Raw genomic sequence first — 13340 nt, forward strand, 5'->3', positions numbered from 1 at the left:
GGCCAACACGTTGAGTTGGCCAGTCGAAAAAATAAGTATATATGAGATGCAAGGCAGCCGATGTGTCACCATCGACTTAAGATGTTTTTAATAAGTACAAGTTTCAGGTTTAGCAGGTAACATTAAATGTTTTCTGGATAGTTTTACTAGTTCAGGAACCCTTCTATGGCATGGACGGCTTCTGCGCGTACGGCGTCGGCTCTTGCGATGATCGCTTTGTCGTCCTTGTCATCGCCTGTTACTATCTGTTGACTCAAGGTGCTTATCTCTGCAAACTCTGCCCGTATCTGTTCGGTCATTTCTTGGGCTTCTTGCTTGGAGTTTGCGATCGAGGTTTTTTCCTCTTGGATTAGTCTTTGGGTGCTGTGGACCTTTTCTTCGAGTTCCATCAGTTCCTTCTCCAGGAGGTTGAGTCGCCTTTTGCTCTCGGAGATGTCAGCTTTAGCGTCTAGAGTTGCCTTCTTTTGGTTGAGCAGTTTGCATTTCTGAGCAATGTCAGCTTTCAGAGGGATTTGAGAATGACGTAATTCTATTCTCTATTGTGCTGCTTTTACCTCTGCCCGAAAGAAAGGAAGATGGCCGGCTGGCCAGAGCTTGACTCAAAGTGGCTCTGGAAGTTGGGATTCTATCTGCTCAAGGATTTCTTTTATCTTGCTGGAATCATCAACCAGAGTATTGATTGGAGCAGATAGCAGATCCTTGATGAGTTGAAGCTGATCTGCCAAGTTAGCCGATTGCTGTAAAGATGGTACCTTTGCTCCAAGGGCAGTCAGACCCATTGATGCTGGGTCAAAGGAGAGTAAATATGAAATGTCAAAGGCATGTGGAGATGTTTGAAGTTAGTTTTGGGAGCAAGGCATATCAACAGAGTCATCGGTTGATCGGCTCATGCGATGTTACCTGTTGTAAGGAAGAAGCGATAGTCGATTCGAGTATGATCGACTCAGTCGGGGCAGTAATAGTAGCATCGGCTATGTCGGCGTGTTCGTCACATGTTTCTATTGGAGCTTCAGGAGTTCTGGGTTGGGCTTCCATCGTCACATCATTTTTTGCGATTTCTTCGCTGTGAATTTCTGATTGGACGATGGTTACTTCTTGCTGTTCAGGGATTTTAGTTGTTCCAGTATTGACTTCATGAACAGCGGTTCTCTGTTGTGATAGGCTGCCAATGTTAAGGATTTCTTCAGTTGTGTCCCGGAGAAAAGATTATAATCAACCAGAGTATATGTGCATATAGAAGGGGAAAACATTCAGGAAAATTTAGAGAGATGGATTACCTGGTTGGTGTTGGAGTCTGATGGACTTGGAGAAGGTGGTGCTGTCTTCTTGATGACCCGTCTCGTGAAGATTTTCCTTTTCTTGGTTGGCACTCGGGGGGCAGCACCTCCAGAGGATTGTTTTCATTTAGAAGCCGACTGGAGTAAGTCTGGTTGAACAGTCATTATCACTTTCTTCATCAATGGCGATATCTTGCAAAAAAGAACGTCAGGGGCAGTTGGAAGAAAGTAGAATGGCTCCCCATTATTGGCTACAGATTCTGGACCATCTTGTTGCCTTAAGCAAAGTGAATAAGGATTAGCCAAGAAAAGGGATAGAGGACTCAGAAAGAATAAGTGCACAAATTCAGTACCTCTTCTTCGGGGATTACATATTCAGGATCAATTTGCTGCAGTCGAGGGCCTAAAGCTTTTCTGAATACATGAGTTTTCCACATTCCCCACCAAGTGCTAAAGTCAATTGATGAGGAAGTAAAGGATAGATCGGCTGGCATTGGAATGTGGAGGTGGTCAAACATGCTGTAGCATCTTGAGCTAGTGAGACCATCGGGCAGATCGGCTCTGCTCTCCACCAAGTGGTGAATATGGAAGTGGGGAGGGACTTGTCCTAAGCCAAATTGACGAGCTGCTACGACTGGTTGATAAGTCTCATAACCTGGTTTGATGATTCTGTTGGAAGTGCTGATGCCAACAGGAAGGAAGTCTGGTCGGATCATTAAAGAATATAGATGCCGAGTGCTGTCGTCATCGGCAAAACTATCCAGTCTAAAGGCAGTTGGGTTCTCAAAACCTTCAGATTCAGTGAATGGAAAATAGAGGGGATTGTCTAGACCTTTGTAGAAAACTCTGAACCAATTTGCTGCATCTGTCGGGTTCAGTTTACTGCCAGGAAGGCTGAATAGAGCTTGGCCATAGCTGGTACATCTAATTAGCTTGCCATTCTCGTCAGGGAAGGAATTTTTGGCTAAGCTTTGGAAGTTTGGGATCTAATGCTGAAAGTAGAGTTGTGCCCATAACTGAGTGAACCACCAGGGGCCTCCAGTTCTGAGTTTCCTTTGGCTGAGCAAGCTAGTTGTCATTAAGTGGAGGCATCTGTATGTTTCTCCGAGAAAAAGCTTGCCTAGGCTGGTGTGGTTGCCATGGGCTAGATGATAGGCCAAAGGAAGATAATTCTTGGTTGGGGCTAAGGAAGGACCATAGAAGATGAAATATTCTAGCCAAAGATTTAGAAAGGTTGTGTGTTCCTTTTTGCTTACTGGACCTTTTGTTTTCATATGTTGGTTCATGTAAGTGCTCCAGTTTGTGCAGTCTGCCTTGGATGAGAGTTTGAAGGGGACTTCTACCATTCTGTGAGCAGCAGGATTTGGAGATTTGATGTCAAGGCCAGGGATCATAGTAACATCTAGCAGAGTAGGGGTCATGGGTCCATGACCGAAGAGAAAATAGTTCAGAGCATCGGACCAGAAATAGCCAATGGTCTTCATAAGGTTTTCATCTTTATCCAAGGGAGATAGTGATAGACTGAGTGCATCAGCTATGTTCAGTTTCTGCCACAAGGGCATATGAGTTTTTGCTATTCTGTTATACCATGTAACCCAGCATTCAGGTGGATTTGGCCAGGCTCTTAAGCAGTCGGCCCAAGAGTTCAAATCGATGTTTTGACTCACGAAAGTGATTCTATTTGCTTCACATGAGACTAAATCTGTGGGATTTTCATAGGTTCGTGGGCCAAGACCAAAGGATTTTGGATTGGAAGGATGCGGCAGGAATATGTCTGACACCTGAAGTTCAGAGATTCAGAAATTTACATGTGGTGTCATATTTCAGAGTTTAATTTGTTGGAAGCTTAACGAGCTGAAGAAAGTTAAAAGGGGCAGGCCGAATATTACCTTCAGGCCGCAAATTGCCGAATCATTGATTGCAGAATTCGTTGTTCGAGCTGCAGAGTCCGCCATGGTTCAGATCTGCTGACTTCAGGTTTGGACGTTTTGCGGGTTCTGGTCTGAATTTTGGATGCTTTGCGAGTCTTTGCTCGAATTTATGGAGCGGGATTCTCGAATTACGCTAGGATGTGGAGTGTCTATTTTGAGTCGGATTCAGAGTGGAAGTGGTGTTCTGTTTTTATGCGGGTTGCTTCCAATTTTGAATTCTGTCGGCTCTTGGACATTAGTAAAGCCTGATGTGATGTCATCGGTTTTTTGGGTGAGATCAGAGCAAACAAGTTAAAAGATAATAGATTTCATTAAAAGTTGGATTCTTACAGAAGAGCCGATTTGACAAAGGGAGAATCCTTCGGCTTTACAATACTACTTCTACTGCCTTCATCTACCGCTCGTAGGTACCTAGTACCTACGGCGCTTGGGGCTTCGGGCCGGTGCATCTCCACCGCCGTTGCCGCCGCTGTCGTCGTCATCGTCGTCGCTGTCGTCGTCACTGTCGTCGTCGTCAAAGGCGTTGCTGCCGCCCTCGGTCTCGGTGTCGCTGCTTCAGCTGCCGCCGCCGCCACTCTCTTCCTTGCTGTCTTCCTCAGAGGACCCGAGGAATCGGAAGGGGTTTCTTCCCATCGGGTCGTCGCCGCTGGAGGAGGAGCCGATCTCCTCTTCCGAGGAGGAATCGGCTCCATCCCAGGAGAAGCCTTCCTCGCTGCTGCTCTCCAACTCCTCCTGGAACAGGAGTTGGAGGTCTTCGCCCTCAGTTTGGGGCTCGTCGTCTTCGGAGGCAATCTCGAAGTCAAACTCCTCTGCATCCCAATGCAGAGAAGCGAACGCCTTGTACGCCGCCGTTGGGTCGTACTCCGGCGTCGGTTCCCGGCTCTCGGGAATGGAGTCGAGGGGGGCGGCAGAGAGGCTTGAAGAAGAGGGGGAAGAAGGATGGCCGATGGAGTTTGAGCCGGAGGAGGAGGAGATCGCCATGGCTACTGAAGGTTGGGGTTTTCTGTGCTACTTGGCTTTGGGAGGAAGATGAGTTTGCGGAGAAAGGAGCCGATTTGGGGTGAGATTAAATAGTAAAAAAAATGGAAGATGGATCGGCAGTTTCACATTCTACGATGAGCCAATTGCAAGACGTTGTGTCTTCTGTGGCGGTTGTTGAGCATTTTAATGAAGCATCAACGGGAAGATGAAGCGGCGAAATGGTTTTAGAATTATCATTGCCAAAACCAGGGGGGCATGTGTTATCGCCATAAATTAACAGGGTTAATTAATGGGCCGTAAGTGAGTTGGGCTTAAAGCAGAAGTTTAAGAAGGCTTGTAAATCGGCTCCTGTGCGAGTATTTGGGCCATGTGGGCCATGTATCTTTAGATTCAGTTTAGATTAGAGATAGAGTCCGTTTTGGACGCGATTAGGTTTAGATTGTTTTCCAAGTCTCCGGACTAAAAATATGTACCTTATGTTATTCGTAATGAAGGAGAACGTCATCACGTTTGCAAACAACAACTCTCGGCACACCGCCACCCCTAATTCTAGGGTTTCATCCAAGTAAGCGCCATGCTGCCCTGATCGCTTCTTGCGATCAGGGCAGCGTTGTTCTTGCTTTTACCTTGGTATTACTCGTACTGAAGCGTTTTTGATGGCGAGTAATGCTAGTTATCCTGATTTTCGTAGCATGAATTTAGTAGATTCATCATGCTTTTATTCCTTATCATCTACGAATACCATATTATCTCTGTGCAATCATGTTTTAATCTTATGCTAATTCTCGTTGCATAGAATTAGTTGCACGGAGATAACACACTGCTTCTTTTCCATCTAGTATATTTAGTCCATTATGGTTTGCTCTTATACTTAAGAGTTGGCGTAATATCTGCTAGGTTAGGCCTTGCAAACGGGTTGGATGATCCGGTGGCGTATTAGATGCTTTACCTTAGTCTTAATGGGGAATTGATCCGGGAATCGGCTTTCGCTTGTTCTTAGGCCTCTATTCTGGTTAAGGTTCAGTTATTTATTATGTTCATTAGGCCTAATTACGTGTAGGATGTTCCGATCTAGCAGTGAAGCTTTTACTGTCGTGGATTAGATTAGCTAGATTTAATTGAAGCAGCTTTACAGTTATTTGTTTTATCTATCAATATCCGGATACACACAGATCCAATCTGACACCGGGACTCGATGGGCTCTTTAAAGCCGATGCAAGAGTCGTCCCGGGGAGCCGACCACGGCTCGGACTTATGTTTCCACGTGTTTACGTATGCAAGCAAATCGTCGCAAGCACGTTCGCATCTTCCTGATTGGGTATAGGTCAGGTAGCACGCCTTGCGTCTTCAGAAGCCGCAGCGTGTGCTGGAATTGCGGGCCGTTGACGAGGGAGCAGTGCCTGCCAGCGCCCCGGCGACCTCACGGCTCTTCGTGTTGCCTGTCGCTACTCGCCGGTAGGTTTTGACCGACAACATTGTCTTACTCCTATCCTGCACCATTATGGGCGGTGATAGCCTTGCTATCCCGGCCACAAATCTGCTCCACACCTCCTCCGGAAGACACACTGGTGACGCTGGCTACGGACCATTTTCAGGTGTCAATTTGATTAGAAACTTATGAGAGTTGCTATTTCTTGTACGCATAATTATCCAAAAAAATAATACCCTAGAAAATATTGCAATACTGGGAAATAAGGAGAAATACTTGTTAAATGCACCCAGAAGTCAAGGCACAACACGTCGACCAATTAGAGAACCCACAAAACACCTGCAACCACTTAAGACACGATAGGTGCACACATAACCAACCTAAGGGCTCACTTGCCAGCCACTCAGCCGAAGGTGAGGTTGGTTGTCTGGGTGACAAGGTCGGTCGAACCAAGGGTTTGGCCGAATCATGGTTGGCGCCACCGAACTTCTCTTTTCACGTGGTGCCTCCGCATCTCTCCTCAATGGCGGTGCTCTTTAGTCCTGGTCCAGAAACCGGGACAAAAGATTCTGCCATGTGACTATATATAGAATGTTTTTCTTTTAAACTAACATACGAAGGATCCCTTAATCCTGATTGATAAGCACAACTAGAACTAAAGGATCCTTTACTTTCTATTGGTACCTCCAACTGGGACTAAAAGGTGACCCTTTAGTTTGGATTGGTGGTACCAACCGGGACTAAAGTTTGGACTTTTAGGAGGCTCTAACCAGGACTGAAGACGCCCCCCCCCCACCCCCCCTCTAAGCTGCTAGACCTGGGACTAATGCATAGATTTGTCTCGGGAACAAATGTGGCCGAGACAAATGCACATGATCAATATGGTGATCTGTATGTAGTAACACGATTTATTAATTTTTATTTCTTATTATCACAATATCACGTACTTTCACTCAATTATATCAAACATACTTTTTACACATAATATACTACAAAATTGTCGCCCTATAGATGTTCAATAATTTTTAAACTTATTTTCTGTTTTATATTGTGTAATGAATTTTTCTGTTATTAGAGAAAGTAATTCCAAGATTAACTACAAGTACATCAAATCATTAAAAAATATATAAGAAAAAATATATTTATTAAGACATGTCTCGGTGAGCTGACATCCTAAAAATAGATGAAAGGTTCAATTATTTGTTTTGTTTCATTCAAACTCATGGCATCTTTATTGCGAAAATACCTAAACATCATCCGACAATTATGTAAACCGGCATGGATTCCTTTTGCAAGTATCTATCCCACAAATATTCGACTATATATTGTTCAAAAATAGACACGCCACACACACTGTTTCATATAACTTATGGAAATTTTTGATGTTTACTTACACTGGAACCATATTTCTATTCATATAAACCAAACATATTTTACACGTAATATACTACATAAAGTTATCATGTAGGAGTTTCAATAACTTTTTAACTAATTTGCTACTTTTTATATTGTTTGTATAAGTTTTTATAGTTCATAGTTAAAAATAGACTATTTCTATGGTAGGTAAATAAATTCCTCGCACCTCCTTAGAATGTTTTCTAAGGGAACGTGAAATTTTTAAAATACACCACTAATATCTACAATTATCCATGCTGTACGCATCACACCACTAGTCTCTACAATTATACATGCCGTCCCACGGACGGTGCGCCTTATTTATGGGTGCCATTGTACGAGACCGACATGTGCTATCTTGGAGGGAAATGTACGCGAAGACTACTGTGTGGGTCGCGCGCAGGACCAGTCGTGCACCCACCCACGAGTGCAACGCTCAGGCTAGCATGTGTGCCACTGCTAATTGCTTCAGGCCCATTTCCAACGAGATCGATCGTCGTCACGATCAGATTTTGGCCGGAGATGACGATCCGGCAGCCGGCGCCTCCGTGGACTTCGTGGGTTCATACAGCTGCTCGACCAATCATTAGCCGCTGTTAGTCAATGGTGATTGATTGGACTGCAGCAGCAAGCGCGAGATGATTGCGCCGGCATGACAGTAGTGTCCACGCAGTGTATGTAGCCTGGACCCTTGGAGTCGATCGAATTATGCAAGTTCTACAAGTACCAATTTCTAACTTTGTTCTTTTTTATACACTGATAGCGATAAAAGTACAAAGAATTTCACGAAAGCACTATTTGGATCCGATATAAGCTGCATATTTATGAAAATAAACTAATACCCCAAACACTTCGATTATTTCTCGATTGATTGGAACGTCGCTCAGGTAAGAATAAAACAACATGAGGGTCGATTTTCCCGTACAAGCATATCTGAGTAGCAAAGCTCCTTTCCTCTCGTGCCTTTCTCCCTGACCTCCTCATCTTAATTTCGGCTGCTGATGCCGCCTTCTGCCCCTGCTCTCTCCCGCTGCTGCAGCCGCCACCCCCACTACTCCGTAGGCGCCGTTGCTCGTGCCCTCCACCGCCATGATTCGTGCCGTCCTTCCCTCCACTGATGTTGCCTCCCTCCTGATCCGCGCCGTCCTGCCCTCCCCCTGCCTCCGGAGCCGCGCCAGGGCGCGGTTGCCCTGGCAGTGCACCTGACGCCAGCTGGCTCTCCATGCTGTGCATCGAAAAGTTACAGTGGAGGTAGATAGGAAACTCGGCATTTGTAAAATGAGACTGCAAGCATGCATCGTGTGGCATGGCTGTGCTTCTTTTGCAGTGGGTTGCCTATTGCCATTTGGTTCTTCTAATCACGATTATCACCTCTGATAAATAATTGATAATGCTGTTCATTGGCATCCACAGTATGGTTTTGTGATTCAGTTCTATGCATCATTTATCTACTCGCAATTTAGAAATTAGAGCTGGTATATCTTCTGGTATATTTGTGACATTAACCTATACTTGAATTAATTGTAATATAATTATGTAGTCAAGATACTAAAAAACATAAGAATTATTGACTTTATGCTCATATTATCTAAAAAATAATATATCTTCGGCCTCTGGAGCACTTCAGACATTAACCACTCAACTCGGAGAATTATTTCAAAATAATTAGGATTGCCAAACACCCAGCTTATCCGGAGTTCCAGATAGCCGATTCTCCTGACAGCTAGATTATCACAGAATCTTATTTCTCATAAAAACAAGCTCCAGCTAAGCAGAAACAAATAAGGCCAATGTCAACTAGGAAAAAGCATTATAAGTACAAAACTATTTGTACTAAAGGTGTGTTTGGTTGGGCTTTTCAACTTGCTTTGGGTTCTACAAAAAGCCAAAAGCAAGTTTTGGTTGCCTATTACAAATTTTACAGCACCCTCACCCCTACTTTTGTCAGCTTTTGGATTCAAAGTTTTGGTGAAAATTACTAACCTGCCTCTGGTTATGTTACATATCGGTTCATTTTTTTTCTTCTTTTCCATCTCTTCCATTGGCAGAGGCAGTACCATGACATCCTTTGGTGGCGGCGCCATGAGCAGCATCCAAAGCTCCGCCATAGCAGTGCTCCTAGTCACCCTTTATGAATCTGAAGGCAAAAGGACAGAGGACAAGGAGGAGGATCCGTTGTGGGGACTCTGGGGATATGAGAGGATGTGGAGGGTGGTCGGCTCCAGACGGCCATCATTCCGGCCCAAGGTGCTCATGGGGAGCTCGCTGGTGACATTAAAAGGGAAGGGCACGAGTTGGGGAAGGTAGAGGATGACATGGAGATACTCACCTCGGAAGGAATTAGATCAAGAGGGCATGATGGGGGAGATTGATGGGTGGTCTTTCTTGGTGAAGACATGAAATTTCATTGGCTCAGTATTATATATCTGCCCCGGGTCAAAATTTTCCATTCACACCGGAAATTTCCATCGCCTAAATCGGAAATTTTTGCTGGGGGTCCGAAATTTCCGACAGCATCGAAAATTCCAGACAACGCCCAACTAAACTATCCATAACTCTTTACTCTAGACTTTGATGATCTTTGACTCTATGGAAACCATATTCAAAGGGCTACCCAACCCAACTGAAAACAAGCCCCAAGATAACTCAGCGCAAGTGTTGTCATAAGTCTTGCTCTCGTATTCTGAAAGGAATGCAAAATTTCTTTACTCGTACTCAAAATCATATCATAATTGTTGATGGTATTGCATAGTTTTATTCATGATAGCAATTTGTAAGATAGGGAGTTCCATGGAGGAAATTATTATGTTAACCTTGTATCTTTTGTAAATTTCTATGGACCTACTTATGTCGATCAAATGTTAATGATGCATACTAAATTGATGAAAATTAATTTCCTTCTAGAATTGCTATTTATATGTTAATCATTGAATAGCATAGTATTTTACAACCATTCTATATATAATCAGCGGTTGAAGCCAAACAGGCAGTACAGACTTTTTACACATCTAACAGCTCTCCGTAGGTTGTCCACGGGTGTTTTAGCCAAACAGCTTTGAGCTTTCTAATAGCTAATATCTCACAGCAGTTTTTCCACAGTTCACAACTTCTTATCCCTACAACCCAGCTAAACCGAACAGACTGCTTTTTCCATGACCGGTTCACCATTGGCACCAGCCTTGGAAATTGTTGGGGATCACTACCTCTGGAAGGGTCATACTCGAGGGTCATCAACATAACAATGACCGCAACTAACTCTCCTCCATAACCTTCAAACGATCTCTGGAATTTCCCTTTTTTTGCGCAGGTCGGAGTTTCCCCTTAAAAGCACACTTTCGCGGAGGTTACCCACCCGAAGGTCCTCCTACCGTGTACGAAGGAAGGCCTAAGAAGCCCAGGGCCTTCGATCCGAAACCAATGATCTGTGGCCCGAGGAAGGGATCGCGCCCGGAGCTTCTAGGGGACCCTCGAAGGAACGGCGGAGGCGTGCCGATCACGATTCGGGGAAGTTTGCGTGACGTAAATGGCTCTACAATTGCAAGGCGAGAAAAGACTAGTCTAGGGCTCCGAAAGTGCTGATATAAATTTGAAATGTATAGGCTGAAATGTATATGTGCCGCGAGGGTTGGGGGTATAAATATCCCCAATTTTCTACACTGTAGCAACCTTTTGATCATTGGAAAAAGCTCGCCTTGATTATTATCCGAAAGTCTTTGAGTACTTTGTCCCTTCCATGTTCCCTTTCCTTGTCTGTTTGGTGTCCAAGCAACCCTCGGGTGCGAAGATCCCAACAGCGGCGCCCATTGTGTCCTAGCTCGAGAAACAATCCCAATGGCTCCCATAAAGAAGGCCGCCACCGCCGCCGCCACCACCACCGAAGCGGAAACTTCCAACCTCCACACCGTCCCAATCCTAGCTGCTGTCGCCCTGGAGCAAACCACTTCTCAAACCACCAGAGCAGGCACACAAGTCCAAGGGCAACCTCCTGCCCAAGAGAAGAACAAGGCTGCATTGACCAACCAAGATACAGAGCTCATTGAGGACGAAGAAGCACAACACGAGCAGGAAGATGAATACTCACAAACAGCTCTCAAGCTCAAAGCCCTCGAGAGGGAAAAAGCCAACCTCACCGCCCAGCTGGCAACACAGCAACAAGCAATAACTCAGGCAAAGAAGTTGGCTGAGGCCAAACGCAAGCTTGCCAGAATGCAATCTGAGGTTGAGCAGCTCCAGAAGGCTTGCGAGACACAGGATGTGGGTCAGATAGAAGCTTCCCGCCAACCCCAAGTCTATAACCTTCGCCATGAGTCAAACCCACATCAACAACAGTATTACCAAGCAAACTCCCCCTTCGATCCAACCTCCCCACTATCCCCACAACTTCAGCTCACCCCCTGGCCCTTCGGCTACAAGCCCACAAAGCTGCCAAAGTACAATGGCTCTGTGGATCCAACCCAGTTCCTCATGACTTAAGAGGCAACAATAGCCTCGGCCGGAGGAGATGACCCCATCATGGCCAAATCATTCATCATGGCTTGCGAAGGTCCTATCGCGACATGGTATTCTTACATCCCCCCACTATCAATCACAAGCTGGTTCAACCTCAGGGAGAGGTTGAGGCAAGATTTACAAGTTTTCAAGAAAGTAGTCACTATCTCCGTGGAAGAATTCCAGTGCTTCCAGATGGGCCGGGAGCCACTGCCTGACTACCTTCGAAGGTTTGTTTAGAAGAAAGCGCAGATGCCAAATTTCACTGAGAAGGCAGCAATAGAGAAGTGCATCACCGGGTTATTACCGAGTCAGCTAGCCTCACATCTCTCCAGAGAACCCCCAAAGATGTTGGCAGAACTGTACACGGAAGTGGAGAAGTATGCGAGGTCCGATGCAGACGATCGCAGAAGGGTTGAGCAAAGAAAGCTGATAAGGCAGCAGCAAGGTTGGCCACAAGGCAACCAAAACAGCGCAAGACACAACTCTCAGTACATATTCCCAGCAGAACCTTCACAGAAAGCAGCTCCACATCACGACATTGAACCTTACATGACACCCCCCGCCCCGCAAACATTCAATTCACAGCCAAGCAATCACCGCCATGACTCCCATAGAGGAGGTAGATCCACCCGCAGCCGAGGGCGTGGCAGAGGCCGAAGCCAGGGACCCCTGGATCAACCAAGGAAGTTCTTCTATCACTTCCATGGAGAAGAGTCAGACCATACCACGAATCACTGCCCAGAGAAGAAAAAGACCCACGATAGAATGGAAGCTGAAAAGAAAGCAAAACTGATCAGTCACAAAAGCTGGACTGGACCAAACCAAACATTCAACCCCCAACAAAGCCAACATTACAATCTCTTACCATCGAGCAACCCATACAATCCTACTCCACAAGCCTTACCTTCGGCACCACCCTTCAACCCCTTTCAACCATCCCCAGCATTCGGCTATAACCCGTACCCAGCCAACTGGCAACACCCGCAGCAAAACCCTCAAGGGGCACCACCCAACCCCCGAACTGTAGCCTCCAAGAAACTCTCCCACCACAACCTACGGGACCCCCACCCAAGGAGGAGAACTTGAATTCCCATCAAAGCCAGCCAAGCCCGTTACCAACCTTCGGCATGATCATGCCTATATCCAGAGGTTCCTCTCTTGATTTTGAGAACAAAAGGCAAAGGAGAAATTACTTCAGGCAAGTCCACTCCATCATCCCCGAAGGCACTTTTAAGAGAACACAGTGGTCCCAATCCCCGATCACATTTTCGGAGGACGATGTGCAGCTAATCAGGTAACCTCACACCGATGCTCTTGTCGTCGAGGCCAACATTTAAGGCTGGACAATTGGGAAAATCATAGTGGACACCGGAAGCTCCACGGACATCATATTCTCCAGCACCTTCAATCGAATGAACATCGATCGCATCCTCCTACAGCCGTCAGACTTCCCGCTCATAGGATTTGGAGGAAAAAGAGTAAATGCCTTGAGAAAGATTGCATTGCCCGTGTCCTTCGGGGACACATCCAACCCCAGAACGGAGCATGTAACCTTCGATGTAGTAGAAATGAACTACCCCTATCTCGCAATCTTCGGTAGAGGGCTCATCAACAAATTCGAAGCAGTAGTTCACCAACTCTACCTATGCATGAAGATACCCGCTGCAAAAGTTGTCATCACTGTCCGCGGCAATCAACAGCTAGCCAGGGATATAGAAAGAGGCGTAGCCCCCGGATAGAGGAACGTACATGTCCTCGAGGCTGACAAGAAACCTCCACTATTCAAGGAGCCCAAGAGGGACAAAGAGAAGTAAAACTTCCAAGAAACTGAAACCA

Source organism: Panicum virgatum, chromosome 8N (assembly GCF_016808335.1).
Source record: "Panicum virgatum strain AP13 chromosome 8N, P.virgatum_v5, whole genome shotgun sequence".
In the NCBI taxonomy this organism is placed as follows: Eukaryota; Viridiplantae; Streptophyta; class Magnoliopsida; order Poales; family Poaceae; genus Panicum; species Panicum virgatum.